The 14,849-nt window shown below is 37.1% G+C and overlaps 1 protein-coding gene across 1 annotated transcript in view; it reads left to right on the top strand.

Annotated features, from left to right (window-relative positions):
• Positions 1–14,849, top strand: part of LOC117383380 (low-density lipoprotein receptor class A domain-containing protein 4-like) — a 288,281-nt gene that overhangs the window by 29,605 nt on the left and 243,827 nt on the right. The window contains exon 2 of the mRNA XM_033980548.2: positions 9,972–10,034. The gene's annotated coding sequence lies outside the window, so the exon portion shown is untranslated. The remainder of the gene's footprint in view (positions 1–9,971; positions 10,035–14,849) is intronic.

The raw sequence follows: 14,849 nt of genomic DNA, 5'->3' as shown, positions 1-14,849 counted from the left end.
CTGTCGAGTTACAATATACAACATGCTTAGATGATTTAGTGACCAGGAGTTGTAATAAAATATACCAAAATTGTATCAAATATAATCCATTATAAATATTATCCATTATTTTTATTTAACCAGGGTAATTCCACTCATAACTGAGATCTCAACTTCAGGGAAGACCTGGCTCCAGAGCGGACCCTATTGTACGTGTTTTAGAGGAAGTGGATCTCCTGAAGGAAACATGTGCAGCCAAAACATGTAAACTCAGCACAAAGACTATATTTAAAAATAATACAACATGGACAGAATAAATGTGAAAAACAGGCAAGATGGGCACATTTTTAAAATAATTATTTTAGAAATAAAATATTTTGAGGGAAGTCAAGTTTGAAGATTCTTTATCATTTACATCACCACAAGAAGCTGGGATACTCTCTACACTTTATTCAGTACATTTTGTGTTTTCCCTCCATACACTGTAAATGGGGCACTTTGTGAGAAAATCAGACCACTGTGTGCTGTCTGCATCTAAGGACAAAGCCCAGACGTAAGAGTTGTAAGCAGCGCTGGGATTTGTTCGAGTAGTGTGGCTCAGTCATTTTATTGTACACTCCTGTGAGTGACATTTTGAAAAAGTCACTTTTGGGTTATTTTATATTCACAGAAAGCAGTGGCATTTTGAATATGGTCAAAGCAATTTGGGTTAGTGCTGTCATCACAAATAGAGCCTTGATTAATCTATTAAATGGGACATTGCACCTGCAACATGTGTTGTTTGGAAGAGCAAGGTAATTTTTAAGTACATGAAGAACTAAAGTTTGCCAATTAGACAAGGGTTCCATGACAAAAACAGCATGTAGTTTTATGTAAAATGATGGAGTAGAAGGAAGTGATTTTAAGAAATATGCAATATATAGGTTTGAATAAATGTGACAGATGTTTTATGGCATATCATTCTTTATATTTGTGCATATGTTAATTTCTCCATTGGTGCATTACTGTCACTGCTGTTCTGTTAATCCCCTGCAGAGCCTTAACTTTGCTGTCTTTACTTTTGTGCCAAACTTTTATGTGGGACACTGATGAGAGCCTGCTTCACCTCATTTCTCTTGGTACAGTGTCTTTATACAGACAATGTCATAGATGTCGTTGTAGTTGGTTTATGAGTTAGCTGGCACGACTGGTCCTAAGGTTGGACTGACCTGTTTGATCCCCAGAGGGAGGACAGTCTGTGAGTTTATTTCACCATTCTTGTATTCAATAATGCATTTCTTACATTAATGTAGTGAATATAAACATGTGTAAAATGATCTTGGCAAGATGATTTTCCAAAGAAGGAACTTGTAGGGCACCCAGCATAGTGGTAAGACAGTCATAATAATGCCTATAAAGATACAAAAAGCACTTTAGATTGCATTATTCATTCAAGTTAGCTGCTCACTTGTGTAGCCACAGCTGCCCTGCAGATAAACTGAAGCCTGTCTGGCATTCTGAGCCATCAGTCTGAGGTGTATCTCCAAATGGTTGTCCTGGCTCTAACACTCCAACAGTTGCATTATGTAACTTTTATAGCTTTTTGTCATAGTTTTGCCTGTAGTATTTCACAGTATGTCATTGATTTCCTTGGAGACAAGCCATCAGGTGAGGTCACACATCACACCACAGTGAGTATGCTTGTTTTTCCAAGGTATTGGAAAGGTTTATGTGGGGAAACAGTGTTTCTGCCCCATTTAGAGTCACCAGTGGAGTCAGACAGGGAGGAATCTTGTCCCCAGTTTTATTCAATTTCTTTCTAGTTGAACTGTCAACAAAGCTCAAAACATGTAAAACTGGCTGTCTGGGTGTTAATTGTCCTGTCCTGAATCATTTAATGTATGCAGTCTTGGTTGTTTTTAGTCCGAGCTCCGCTGGTCTACAGCAAGTGTTCAGCTTATGGTGTGGAGCATGATATTAAGTAAAACACAACTAAGAGTATGATCATGATCTGTAGGACCAAAGACGACAAGCACATGAGATATACAGATTTTTGCCTGTCTAATGTTGTGTTGAAGGTTACAACTAATATTAAATATATTGGGCATATCATCACAGTGGCATCATCACTATATAGCAGATGATGATATTTATAGACAATGCAGGATGTTGTATGCTCAAGTTAATATTCTTATGTTCAAGTTTGGTTCTTGTTCTGATGATGTAAAGATGATGTTTAAATCATATTTTACACCACTATACACTGCCCACCACTGGACTCATTACAGAAAAGCCAGTCTCCAAAGGCTGCAAGTGGCTAATAATGATGCTTTACGGGTGCTCTTCAGGAGGCCGCGATGGACTAGTGCGACCGAGATGTTTGTCACTGCATGAGTGAACACTTTGCAAGCTGTACTAAGAACTTTAATGTACTCTTTTATTTGCAGGCTGAACAAGGCAGAAAAATAAATAATAATGTCACTCATAAACATAATATTCAGTGCAATCCACCATCAGTCCAAGATGTGGAGACACTGGTATGAGTGTCTTTTTAAAACATAAATGTTTACTGTTTGTATTGTCACTGTTTTAAAACTGGACCATGGGTCCGAAATAAAGATGAATTGAATTGAATCCATAATTGACTAAATCAAAGCTAGATAGCCATTAAACAAAGGCAAAGCTATGTGACATCACTATGGAGACAAGCAGATAGCAGCCCCACCCACCAGAAAAGTTTAAGTAGTTTAGTTCCAGTGCAGCACGTTACTTATTAGTCCTGTATATATACCTCTTTTACATATTTTTAATTTATCAATTCAACTAGCAGTTATACCAGAATTATGGAAAACAGCACATGTTTTACCTTTATATAAAGGTGGGACAGCTAAAAATGTGAATAATTTCTGTCCAATATTTAAATGACCTTGTCTTGCAAAAGTTTCAGAAAAGTTAGTTACAAATCAAGTTACAGCTTATTTAAATAAGGTGTAACTTGATTTTTGAAGTCTTATAAATCAGCTTTCAGAAAAGGACATAGTACTCTCGCTGCAAACACTAAAGTTTAAATGCCATTTTCTTAGTCCTTGATGCGCTTGATGATAAACAAGATTGAGTTTCTCTGTTTATTGATTTAACTAAACCTTTTGATTCAATGGATCATGGAGTCCTCTTGAAGTGTCTGAAGCATATTGGATTTGACAATGCCTCATGTAATTGGTTCCAAAAATATCTTTCAGAACCTAGGCAGTATAAGCCGATGATTTTAAATCAGATTTTTAAATTTTAAGTAAAGGAGTGCCTCAAGGCTCAATTTTGGGCCCCTTACATTTTACTTTTTTTATTAATAATTGGTTACAATAAAAAACAGCCACATATATTTATATGCAGATGATGCTTTTCTGTTTGCAAGTGCTCCCTCTGCTGATCAGGCATTTTTAAAGCTGCAACAAGATTTTAATCAAATCCAGAAATTCCTCATAAATCTTAAACTGTCTTTAAATGCAAATAAAACTAAGTATATGATTTTTTCAAAAAAAACAAAAAACAAAAAAAAAACTAAACATTTAAGTAATATGCAAGCTACAAATCTTTATACGCTAAATGGTGTATCCATTGAAAGAGTCGACACAAATATCTTGGATTTTGGTTTGATGAAAATGTATTCTTTAAAAAACATATTTCATAATTATGTAGCAGTTTAAAATCTAAATTAAAATTTTGTTACAAATATTGTATCCCAGTAAATTATAGAAAAGAAATAGTGCAAGCAACATTCCTCTCCGCACTGGATTATGGAGTTGTGGTGTACAGACTTTTTCACTCTGCCCTTCATTTTATTACAGGGGATAGATTTGAAACCCATCATTGGATTCTCTATGAAACTCCATCACTGGCCATCACTGCCTGTTAGAAGAGAAGAGCACTGTGTGAAATTTATCTATAAGGGACTACATCAAAACCTGTCAGAATTCCTCACATGCTTGTTAATCATTGATACTGGAACATTTAATACCAGATCACGTGACTACATAAGTCTAAGGATGAGCTGCACCAGAACTGAGATGGGCAAAAGGACTTTTAGCTGTTTTGCTTTACAAAAATGGAACACACTCCAAGGAAAGGCAAAACTAGAGACACTGGTGACACAATCGGAACTGAATCATTTTGTTATAAGTTTGTATTGTATTTTAAACAGGGAGCCCATGAAAAAGCAAGCCCAAGTGCTCTCATTGGGTTCTCCTGTATAAATAAAGATAAATAAATAAATACATGTTACAAGTAATGTATGCATATCACTTTTAGCATCTCAAAACTGATTTAGTTACTCTCTTGCTCTGCACCATTGCACTTGGATAACTGTTCTGAAAGCTGACAGGTACATTTTCACCCACACTTTCCTCACTCATTGCACAGTGGCTGGTTCTGTATTATCTTTGAAGCCAAATGTTAAATCCCTGCATTGAGTTACAGTGTGTAAAACAATGTTAGTCTGTCAAAAGCAGAATGTACAAAATGTCTGCAGAAGTAATGCGGTGTAAAAGTGAGTTATATGGAGTTCAGTGCTGACACGACAAGGCGACTTTTCCAAACTGACTAAATCTGATGATTCAAGCACAGAGAGGATAAAGCAGAGGTTTGCTCAGAACACACTGAAATTATACTTTTCCAAAACACGGTGCAAACTCTTCTTGTCAGCTCATGATTTATATCACATTTGCAATATATTTATGTGGCATCTAACCCTAAATAACAACGTTTCTTGTCAGAAGAGTGTGAATACTTCAGCGTAAGGCTGCAACAACTCATTGGAATAATCCCAGTCAACTATTAAAATAACCATAATTGTATTTTGATAATCATAATCATTGACTTACAGACTATAGAACACATGCCAAAAGATACAAACATTACAATGCTATAAATTACATAAACAATTTGTAATTTTCATCAATAAGACACTTTCTTTATACATTCTTCAGTCACCATATTTGGTTAAAAAAAATTAAAGTCAGTATCCAATAGAAATGTATTTGACGGACTAGTTGCAGCCCTATTTCAGTGGTTAAGGTACGTTATTGTCCCTTTAGGGAAATTTGTCCTCTGCATTTGACCTATTCTTCAATGCCGCTGGAGCACATCATCATCAATCATTTACCTAAATGTCATATAATGACATAGAATAGTAACTTTTGCCCTGCGTGACAATTAAAAAAGAATCAAGGAAAAATACATAATCAAAAATATAATAGAAAAACGCTGCATAATAGTTGAGATTAACTCCGAGGCGTTAATACTTTAATGTCATCACCGTGCATTTGATTACTAATATGTAACATATTATACATATTATATTAGTGAACAAATAGACATTTTTATTATTTTTATCAACAGAGTAGAGTTCAGAAATAAAGGAATTTATATAGTGCTCAATTATCTGCAGCAAGGTATAGCTTTTGCATCTAATCCTTTTTTTTTTTTTTTTTTTAAACTGAGACAACTTAAACGCACAAAACTAAACAAACCTGGATTTGGGTGTGATGTTTCTTCTGAGACCCAATTTACACCCAATATTTATGGTAATGTTTCAGATACACCTTTCTCAGCCTTCTGTTCAGGAGACTGTTCCAGCTAAAATCCATACGGCTCCCTCTTATGCATACTCAAATATAAACTGCGGTATTTACACAAAAACTATTTGTTAATTTATCTCTAGGAATGGAGGATATTGATTTGTTTACTATTGATATTTTTAATGACATGCACTAATTGTAACCCAGAAATATGGCTCATGCAAAACAAGATTATAGACTTTGAGAACATAATAACAAGTCCAATAGCAATGGTCCAGTACAGCTTTTTCAGCCCATACCAATAACTGATATTTGTCACACTGCAGTGGCCAATAACTGATAATTGTCAATATGTCTCCACAGCAACTGGAGTCACATTATATATTCCTATTTTTAACACTGACAAATGTAAAGATTTTAAAATTGTATGTCTAACCTTGTTGTAACAGTAGCTTAGATAAAGGTTTTTGAATTTTGCCGCTTCCTGCTTCCAAAAATATATTGATCCACTCCACACTGATCCTTTGTCCAAATGCAAGAGACTCCTACTACCAAAGTTGGTCGCATTACACCTATTTTAACCTCCCTAAAGCTGACCAATGCAGCTATGGGCCAGAGGTGGACTACAGCCTGGATAAAAAACAGTTAAATGACATTCACCACATCTCATCCATTCCCACTTGATTGTAGATCCCAGTACGTGCTCTGTATGTCTCCCCCTCCCTCCCCTCCCTCTCTGAGCTTCTTTAATTATCACTTGTCAAAGCTCGTCTGGCGTGGCACTTAACCATTAGGGGATGATTGGTGATGGAAACCGTCATTCCTCCAGCTCCAGAATAAACATGCGCTCGCTCGTGTAATAAATATTATAATTTGGAGAAAGTCTGAGTGATTTATGGTTTTGCCTCGTGGCTACGTCTGTGTGCTGTAGAGATTGTTGGGAGAAGTCTTGGAGCCACCTGTGAATATGACTGAACAGGCTGTAAAACATGGGAACATACGGGAGGCTGGTTCACACTGCACAGGCTGAGCGACACAGAGAGGTGATGTATGTTTTGTATAATTTATGGACACTTGTCAAGGAAGTGTTGACAAGGTCTTTCCTCTGTCGTTCAGAAGTTAATGTTCTCAGAGTTGGATTTGTGTATTTTGCATATTGTTTAAAACATAAAGTAATTTGGTCATGGACTAAATGACTGTGACGCCACCTTTAGCGTTCAGCTCCGGTCAAATGTTCAGGATCTGGAGATTAGTCCCACTGAGCCGAGCAGTCGAGCAGTGCCATTGTTTTTAATCATGCTCATAACATACATGACTGTGTCTATGTTTGTCATGAACGGTTTCATGTCTCCCTATTAGGCCTGTCACAATAACAAATTTTGTTATATTGCTGAAGTAAATATAGACGATGAATGATAATATACTGAAACCAAACCATAAAGCAAAATTATCCCCAAAAAATATTCTAAATGTACAAAATGGTAAAAAAAAAATATGAACTGCAGTAAATAAATAACAGAATGCAACACTTAGGTAGTTAGTTTGATATAATGAGTCATAAAAGTTCATAATTCAAATCTCTACAGCTCAAATCGCATTATAGAACAGAAAAAAAAACAAAAAACAAAAAAAAATTCCCACTAGTGTGAAGAAAAAGTATGATGAATATTGGCGTCTAAAATGTATCATTCAGTATATGCTACTATGCTAATAAGTCGATATAGTAATTATCATAACAGGTCTAGTCTCAATGTGTCTGTGTACAAGGCTCAGCTCGCAAGTGTATGTAACCAGGAAGCTCCCTGTCACTCTCCCACTCATGCTCCTGCACGGCCATTTAATATACAAGATCAGGATACAAAACTATACACTACAACTTCACAAACCTGATGTGATGTGCAGTAGTTTCATCAGCAGGATGCACACTGATTGTGTTGGGATATCACTCAGAAGGGGGAGTAATGCAGGGAACAAAGGGAGGGGGGACTCAGAGCATCAAAAACGTAACTGAAACTAATTAAACCTTTTATTACGTTGTTTTCAGAGAGTATAGCATTTTCAAAACGATAAAAGGTAACACGGTGTTCTAAATTAATTGTGTTAACAATTAATATCCATGGAACTGCAATGCTCCCTCTTTAATACTAAATACCAAAAAAGAGATAACATAATAATGTCATTAAATTATGTGCATGTCATGGCTAATGGAGTCTCAACCAAGAGCCATATTGTTTAGAAATATAAACTGCAGAAACATAAGAATTTAAAATTTTGTATATTTTATGTTTGTGCATTGCAATGTTATGCATTCAATTTAGCACAATAGAAACAAATAATTATTTATGAGAACACCCCTCTTCTAATTTGAAGCTTTGTGTGTTGTAGAATATAGAGCATTTCTTTCTTTCACCACTTCAACTTGGATCAAAAGTTTGCATACCCTTTCTGTCATATTGCTGACTGCCTGACTGTTGACATTCCCCATTATAGAAAGCTCAAATCAAAGAGACAAGATCTCATGTAACTCCACATGCCACAGCTGTCATAAAACTGTAAGTATAGATTTGAAGTGGACTCTGGGTTTGTGTTGTGTCTCTGTGGTGAGTCTTTACACTGGAGCTGAGGTCAGATGTCAACAGAAGAGTCAATCCAGTTTTTTAGAAAAAAGAAACATGACCAGATTTGAACTGCAAATCTTGTTCGTAACTTCAGCTTGAATTGATATTTATATTGTGTTTTTGTGTAGCCGTGAAGAAATAATTGCCTCGTTTTGTCACGGCTGCAGATACTTAAAAAAACACAAACCTACACTTTTAGCATAAGGCAAATATAAAGTTTGTTTCAAAATATTACTCATATTGTGTATGCTGTTATGAATGTATTAAAAATTATAATATTGAGTACATTGTTTATTTAGCCTGGGATCCAGAACACTGACTTCCTCAATACTTCCTCACCGGTGAATCTCCTCGTTTTCAAATGGGAGTAATTGACAGGTGGATTAGCCAATCAGGGACAGGCATGGTCTGCCCTAACTACACTATAAATAATAAAGACAAAAAAAGTGGTGAAAAACATCGTGGACTCTGTTAATGTGAGGTGAGATCAATTTACTTTTATTTGTAAATCATAAATGACCAATGAGCACCTTAGTTTCACATGTGTCACTGAAAAACGTCACCTCATGAGACATAACAGAGGACACGGGGACCAGACTTCTAGCAATCTGTATAAGAAATACAGAGAGATATTATTCTGGATTTGCCAGGCAAATCCAAAAAAGTGATCTATCTGTACTTGTGCACAATTTTACTATGGTTTTACATATGTTTGATACTTAGACCTCAACTAAAACATTTAAAGACATGCTTTAACACATCAAAACAGCATCATAAAAATCATCACTCATCACAACATAAGTGGGTGAAGCCATGTTTAGGTAACTTATAAATTATCTAGGAAACAAAACAACATGACAAAACATTAAACCCATCTCATCCAATAAGCTTCCCAGGAGATGTTCCAACACAGGTTCCCAAGCTCTTTGAAAAGCAGCCACCCCTCATTCTCCAAACGAAGTCTTTCCAGGTTGACTGTATTACAAAGGTTCATAATCCACATATCAAAAGTGGAGAGTATCAACATACACATTTTTATCAGCTGTGCCAGTTTTACCAAGGGGCACTGTAATGTAAATCCTGTTCTCACACTATAGTACATCACATATAGAGGAGCACATATGGTCTGTCTGTCTGGTCCTGTTGTGATGCTTTCACAGGGGGATTTATCAGTCTGAAATCGAACCCTCGGAGGAGCCTAACATTCACACACTGCTGATGTCTGCACCCACTCCCTGTGTACACAACAGTTCAGATTACACACACGACACTTCACTAACAACAGCCCTTTGTAGACAGGTGTGTGCACTGTACAAGTCCTATTCTCAATACACACGCATCCCTTAATACCCTGAGTCATTGAAATATCCACTGCCAAAATCATCAGCAATCGGTGGGTACGTTTACCAGTAAAAAACAAGTAACTAGAATAATTTGGTTTGATTTTTGGTGTGTGTTAACATGCACAAAAGAAAAACGTGTGAGTTAATCCATAGATTTTTTAATATAATGATACATGAGCTAATACATTAGTTCATCATGTTACTCACAACTAATGTAACGTGACATTTCAATAACCTGATAACTCCACAAATCAGATAATGAACAGAGTTTTGGTGTACAAAGCCATTGTGAGGAAAATGGTGAAATAAACATGAAAACAGATTTTTATAAACTGTAATTTATTCATGAGAGAAGGGCATCTAGTGAGCTCAAACGTTTTAACACTCTGCCCCAGTCTTGTAAAAAACATAATAAATCACTTTTACATGTCCAAATAACTATGTTCCCTTCTTGATCCAGTTTTTGTCTTGATTTCCAGAGAACTGGTCACAGCAAGTCCACTGTGGATGGGCCAATTTGCTTCATCGCTGATCTAAAATGAGTGAGTACACATGTCTAATATTTGCCTGTTTCTTGTTCATGCAGTTGAATGGCTCTCCTAGCGTGATCGGAGTACTCCAGATGTGTTTATGTGATTTGGGATATTCTAAACCCAGCATGCATGTATACTTAGTGAATGTGACTAATACTTTTATGTTCACTGGTCAGGTTGTACATTAAGGTTTGGCTGTTATAAAAATAGAATGATTATATTCTGTAGGGGAGTACCTTACCACATAGATTTACTTAGTTAACCATCCATGAAAGTCTTGTTACATGTATCATCAAAATATAATGCCTGAAGGGTTTCACTTGTAGTCTAGACCAATGTTCCCTCTAATTTTTCACGAGTCTGAGCAAACACACAAACTCCCTGAGCGGTCCCATGAACCACTGTGAGGGACATCAGACCTGTGCACTGTGGTCATGCTGCTTCGCATCCATCCAAGTTAAATGGTTTATTAAAAGAATCAAATTACAGCATTTACATTTCTGTTATAAGACTTTTAATTAAGTGCTTTTACCAGTTATGGCAAAATGACAAAAATCTTGCTCATGACCTGTGTAGTATGTTAATGCTATTGGAAGTATAAATATTTAATTTTAACTATGGCAAAACATGAACTTCCAACCAAATCAAGCCAACTGTAAACTCCAATGTTGAAAACACACTTAACATTTTTATGATAAAGCTCTGACTTGTATTATGAGTATAAGCCATTGTGTGAAGCTTTTGCTGTGCACTGAGTGAGATTGTCCTACTGTGTCTGGGAGACAGTCCGTTAACTCTTTTTCAGTATATGACACAATTATTTGATTTTTACAACTCATAAAGTAGTGACAGTATTCAATGACCAACACACACTGAGAGGAATCTGTATCTGCACACCCAGCTGCTCTATTACTGTATATTTATATATCATATGAAAACACAATATAAAATGTATATTTGTATATAAAATATAGTCAAAACAAGTGGTATGGGCCAAAATAAATATATATTTACAAACCACACACTGCAAACAGTGAACAAATACACACACTTCAAAATGTAAACAAACACACACTGGAAACTAAAAATACACTGTACATGTGACAGTGTGACAGTCATTCTGTGACAGTGGCTCAGTGGTTAGAGGTTGGAGGATCGAGTACATGAGATCTTCACTCGGTTCCACGAACCGCCCCGGGTCCGAGATGCCTCTAGTTTAACTTGTACAAACATCCACAGTGTCCTCGGTCACGTACTTCCTTTGTTTTGTCCGTTTCGTCATGTTTAAAACGCAAAACTGCTACAAAACAGTGCGCCCGAGGGCGGGCCGTCGGAACGTTAAGGGGGTCTTGACTCCACGTCGGCCACATCGGCTAAAACTCTGGTAGCGGGACATGAGGAGCCTGTCAATGACGTTGATAAGCTGCGCAAATACATATGTGAATCACATAATTGTCTGGAGCAGCTCGTCCCCGGTCACACTCACTGACTCACATTGAAAAATAGCGCAGAATGAATCGTTGTGTGTTTATTTTATTTTCAATTCCGGTTTGATTTTTTTGTGCGCATCACAGATTTTCTGTGCGCGGAGACCATGTCAGCAGTGCACAATTGCGCACACACGCAGCTTAGAGGGAACAGTGGTCTAGACCATTTTTTACTCTGCCAAGCTCAAACAATGCCCCTTGAGTCTGTGGGAGATGATATAAAAGACCACATTAAACACAGAAGCTCCTATATTGTATTTGAGAGAGGGTTTTACAATGAAGATGTGAACACATGGCCTTGTTCCATAGAGAGTTAGATAAACAGAGTCAGTGAAGGACACAGCGGAGGAAGGTGTGGAGACATCTCTGCTCCAACAGATGGTGGTGTTATTGGTGCCGACGCTGCTCCCTCGTTCACACAAACTCACTCTAGAAAACTGGAAAAACAAATATTTTAACTCTTTGGTCAAGTTAAATGAAGCTGTGTGAAATGCATGACCGTTTTGAAAAGTCTGTACAGTCTAACACCACTGAGCTGGGTGTTTTTAAATACCACTAGATGAGTAATTTTATGTTTGCATTAACTGCACTAAAAAGCTAACAGTTAGAATGGTTTTTCAAGATAAACACAGATGGATAAGTTTAATGTGGAACATTTCAGACAAAGCAATAGTACTTCCATAGAGAGAAGTAGGTGGCAAACCCCTACCAGAAAAGTTACATAGTGCACCTTCAACTATAACCTTAAATTTGCACTCTTGGCGACCTTTTTTCCACTCCCCTTATACTTGCAAAGTATTTTGAATACCAGCTCGCCCAATCAACCTGGTTTTCCCAGACTCCAGCATCTCGCCCAGGCTCCTCCTGCACCACTGAACCGTATTGTCAGCTCTGCTCACAGGAGACTGCAGTGTTCACTGAAAACATTTATATATATTTACCAGACAGACTGTGAATATATGAGACTTCCCAGCTGCTTTTAAACTGTTTAGGATCCCCTCCATAAGCACACAATGCCGCCTCGGAGCACGGAGCGCTCCTTTGTGCACTGATTTCCTTTTCAATTGAACTGGAGAGAGTACGCCGGCTGAACGCAAATTGCCAGACAGAGTTTAGAGGCATAAAAATACTCATGGGATACATACTGTAGCATATAGATGAGAGACCAAATGAACAGTGAATAACCTCCTCTGGGAAATGGCACCAGCTCAGACTGAACTGAAATCAAAGTCATAACACACAACAAATGCATGCTCCACTTGAGAATAAGAAGACAAAAGTTTATATCAAGTATTTTATTCAATCATAATGATCCATGTTATAAATGTTTAAGTACACTTCATTGTATCTCTGTTATATGAGCCTGAGAATTGAAGTAAGACATTGTTTTGTCACCTTATGTACTGAAGAGAACGAAGTTGATTCAGTAAAGCAGTGTTTCCCAACAAGGGGGGGGGGGGGGGGTGTTACATTAACATTAAAAGTACATTACATTAAAAGTAAATGTGTTAATTAGTTAATTAGTTAATATGTTACCATTTTTATTTCAAAGGTCGGTGCAAGTGCAAGTTTAATGTGTTTGATATATTTGATAAAAAACGATAAGCTGCAGATGTAACACGCGGCTTCTGTTTCCTAATTTGCTGCTTCTTGCTGTTCTTCAGACCCAGGTGTGTTGTCTCTTCAGTACAGGGTGTGTCCACAGTTCATACAGAGTTCAGACAGAGCTCAGCTGGCTAACTTCCTCCCTCGGCATTTGTCTGTGCAAGCAAGTGTGAAATTCAGCTCAGAACATATGGAACATTTATCCTTCAATATATTATATAAGGCGCCATATGTGCTAACCTGTGTTCGGGATATTAACACCAAACCACCTCTGAATGTTAGGCACTTTACTTCCATTAGGAGTCTCGCTTGAGCTAAGATTGCATTTATTCTCCAAAGCTTCCTTTCCTACATTGTAAGCAAACACACACAGTTAACTTCAGCAATTATTACAATATTTGTGTGAACTGTCTATGCATCCAAAGTGATACAGACTTGCCTTTTATTGTAGCATCTCAACAGCCAACTGAATACAAGGTCACCTGTTTTTTTCTTTTTAAACACAGCAATTTTCTAAAGAGAATCTGTTGCCACCATGCCTCTCAAATGATCATATATAAGGATTTCTAACTCATGCTATTAGCTCACGCACATTTTACTTAGCAGAGCAACTTTTAACATGTTTAAAACCGGTCTAAATATCAACTACTTAACCAAATGTAACATCAGTAAGTTTTATCAGTGTTTTTCTTTAGAAAGCTCTCACAGTCTTATACACATAGTTAGGACATATCAGGACTGTTTTCAACCCCAGCCACGTTTGCCTGTTCTGCAGATCTGCTCGCCTGACAACTTTGATAAAGCAAACCTGCACTAACGGCACAAAATCATCTCTTTTCACGTCCATGTTGCTATCTCAGTATGTAGAAGAGTCAGTGTGTGTGTGTGTTACCGAAGACATTGATTGGCAAAAGCATCTCTGGCTTCCTGTCCGACCCTATCAGATCTGCACTTGAGCTCGTCATGCATGAAACCCGCGATAGGAAACCCTCTGTCACTGCAAACTCTTATCTTTTGTAAATATATGCTACACACTGAGATGACACACCGATGACGACCGAGCTGCTCCACAGATGTGTTTTATCACAGACTGAGGGGGAAATGGAAATAGTAGAGCCTACGGTATGAGCAAGTCAGAACTAAAATACATTTTGGATGGTTCTGAAGATAGACTAGATTTAGGAAAATATTACGCTGGTTTTGATTCATATTGGCACATAGTTGCCTCCAGTACTATGTGGAGGTAACTTTTGTTGAAATTTAGGATTCCTGGAGATTGGCTCTCACTGGGTTGAGTCTCTTGACTGTACAACAATATGAAACTGATACAGAACCTTTAGGTCTTCGGCATTTCATCGATGTTGGGAAATCCTGATTGGAATGTTCTTTGTTCTGCAGTTCTTCATAGATTATTATAAACAAGACAAAAGTTGGAGTTGCTATTCTTGCTCTGTACATCTTTACAGCTATGGAAAAAACACTTAGGTACACATTAATAGTAGAGAATGGTAAAGAGGCACCAGTGGGAAATTAAGATGTCACCTAAAATAACATTAGAACAGGGTCATACATAGGTATCGCTGGAGATACTTCAAAAGTTTAGCAATTCCCATATTGTCACAGTGTACATTGGATTGGATTATTTTCATGCATAATAGATTTTGTCGATACTCCCAGTTTCCGTTTTTGTGACAGGACTATTACCTGGGTATTTGCATTTGAAATCAACTCT

The sequence above is a fragment of the Periophthalmus magnuspinnatus genome, chromosome 16 (genome assembly GCF_009829125.3).
Source record: "Periophthalmus magnuspinnatus isolate fPerMag1 chromosome 16, fPerMag1.2.pri, whole genome shotgun sequence".
In the NCBI taxonomy this organism is placed as follows: domain Eukaryota; kingdom Metazoa; phylum Chordata; class Actinopteri; order Gobiiformes; family Gobiidae; genus Periophthalmus; species Periophthalmus magnuspinnatus.
Note: the sequence above shows the minus strand (reverse complement) of the source record. Positions and strands in the feature narration are given on the sequence as shown.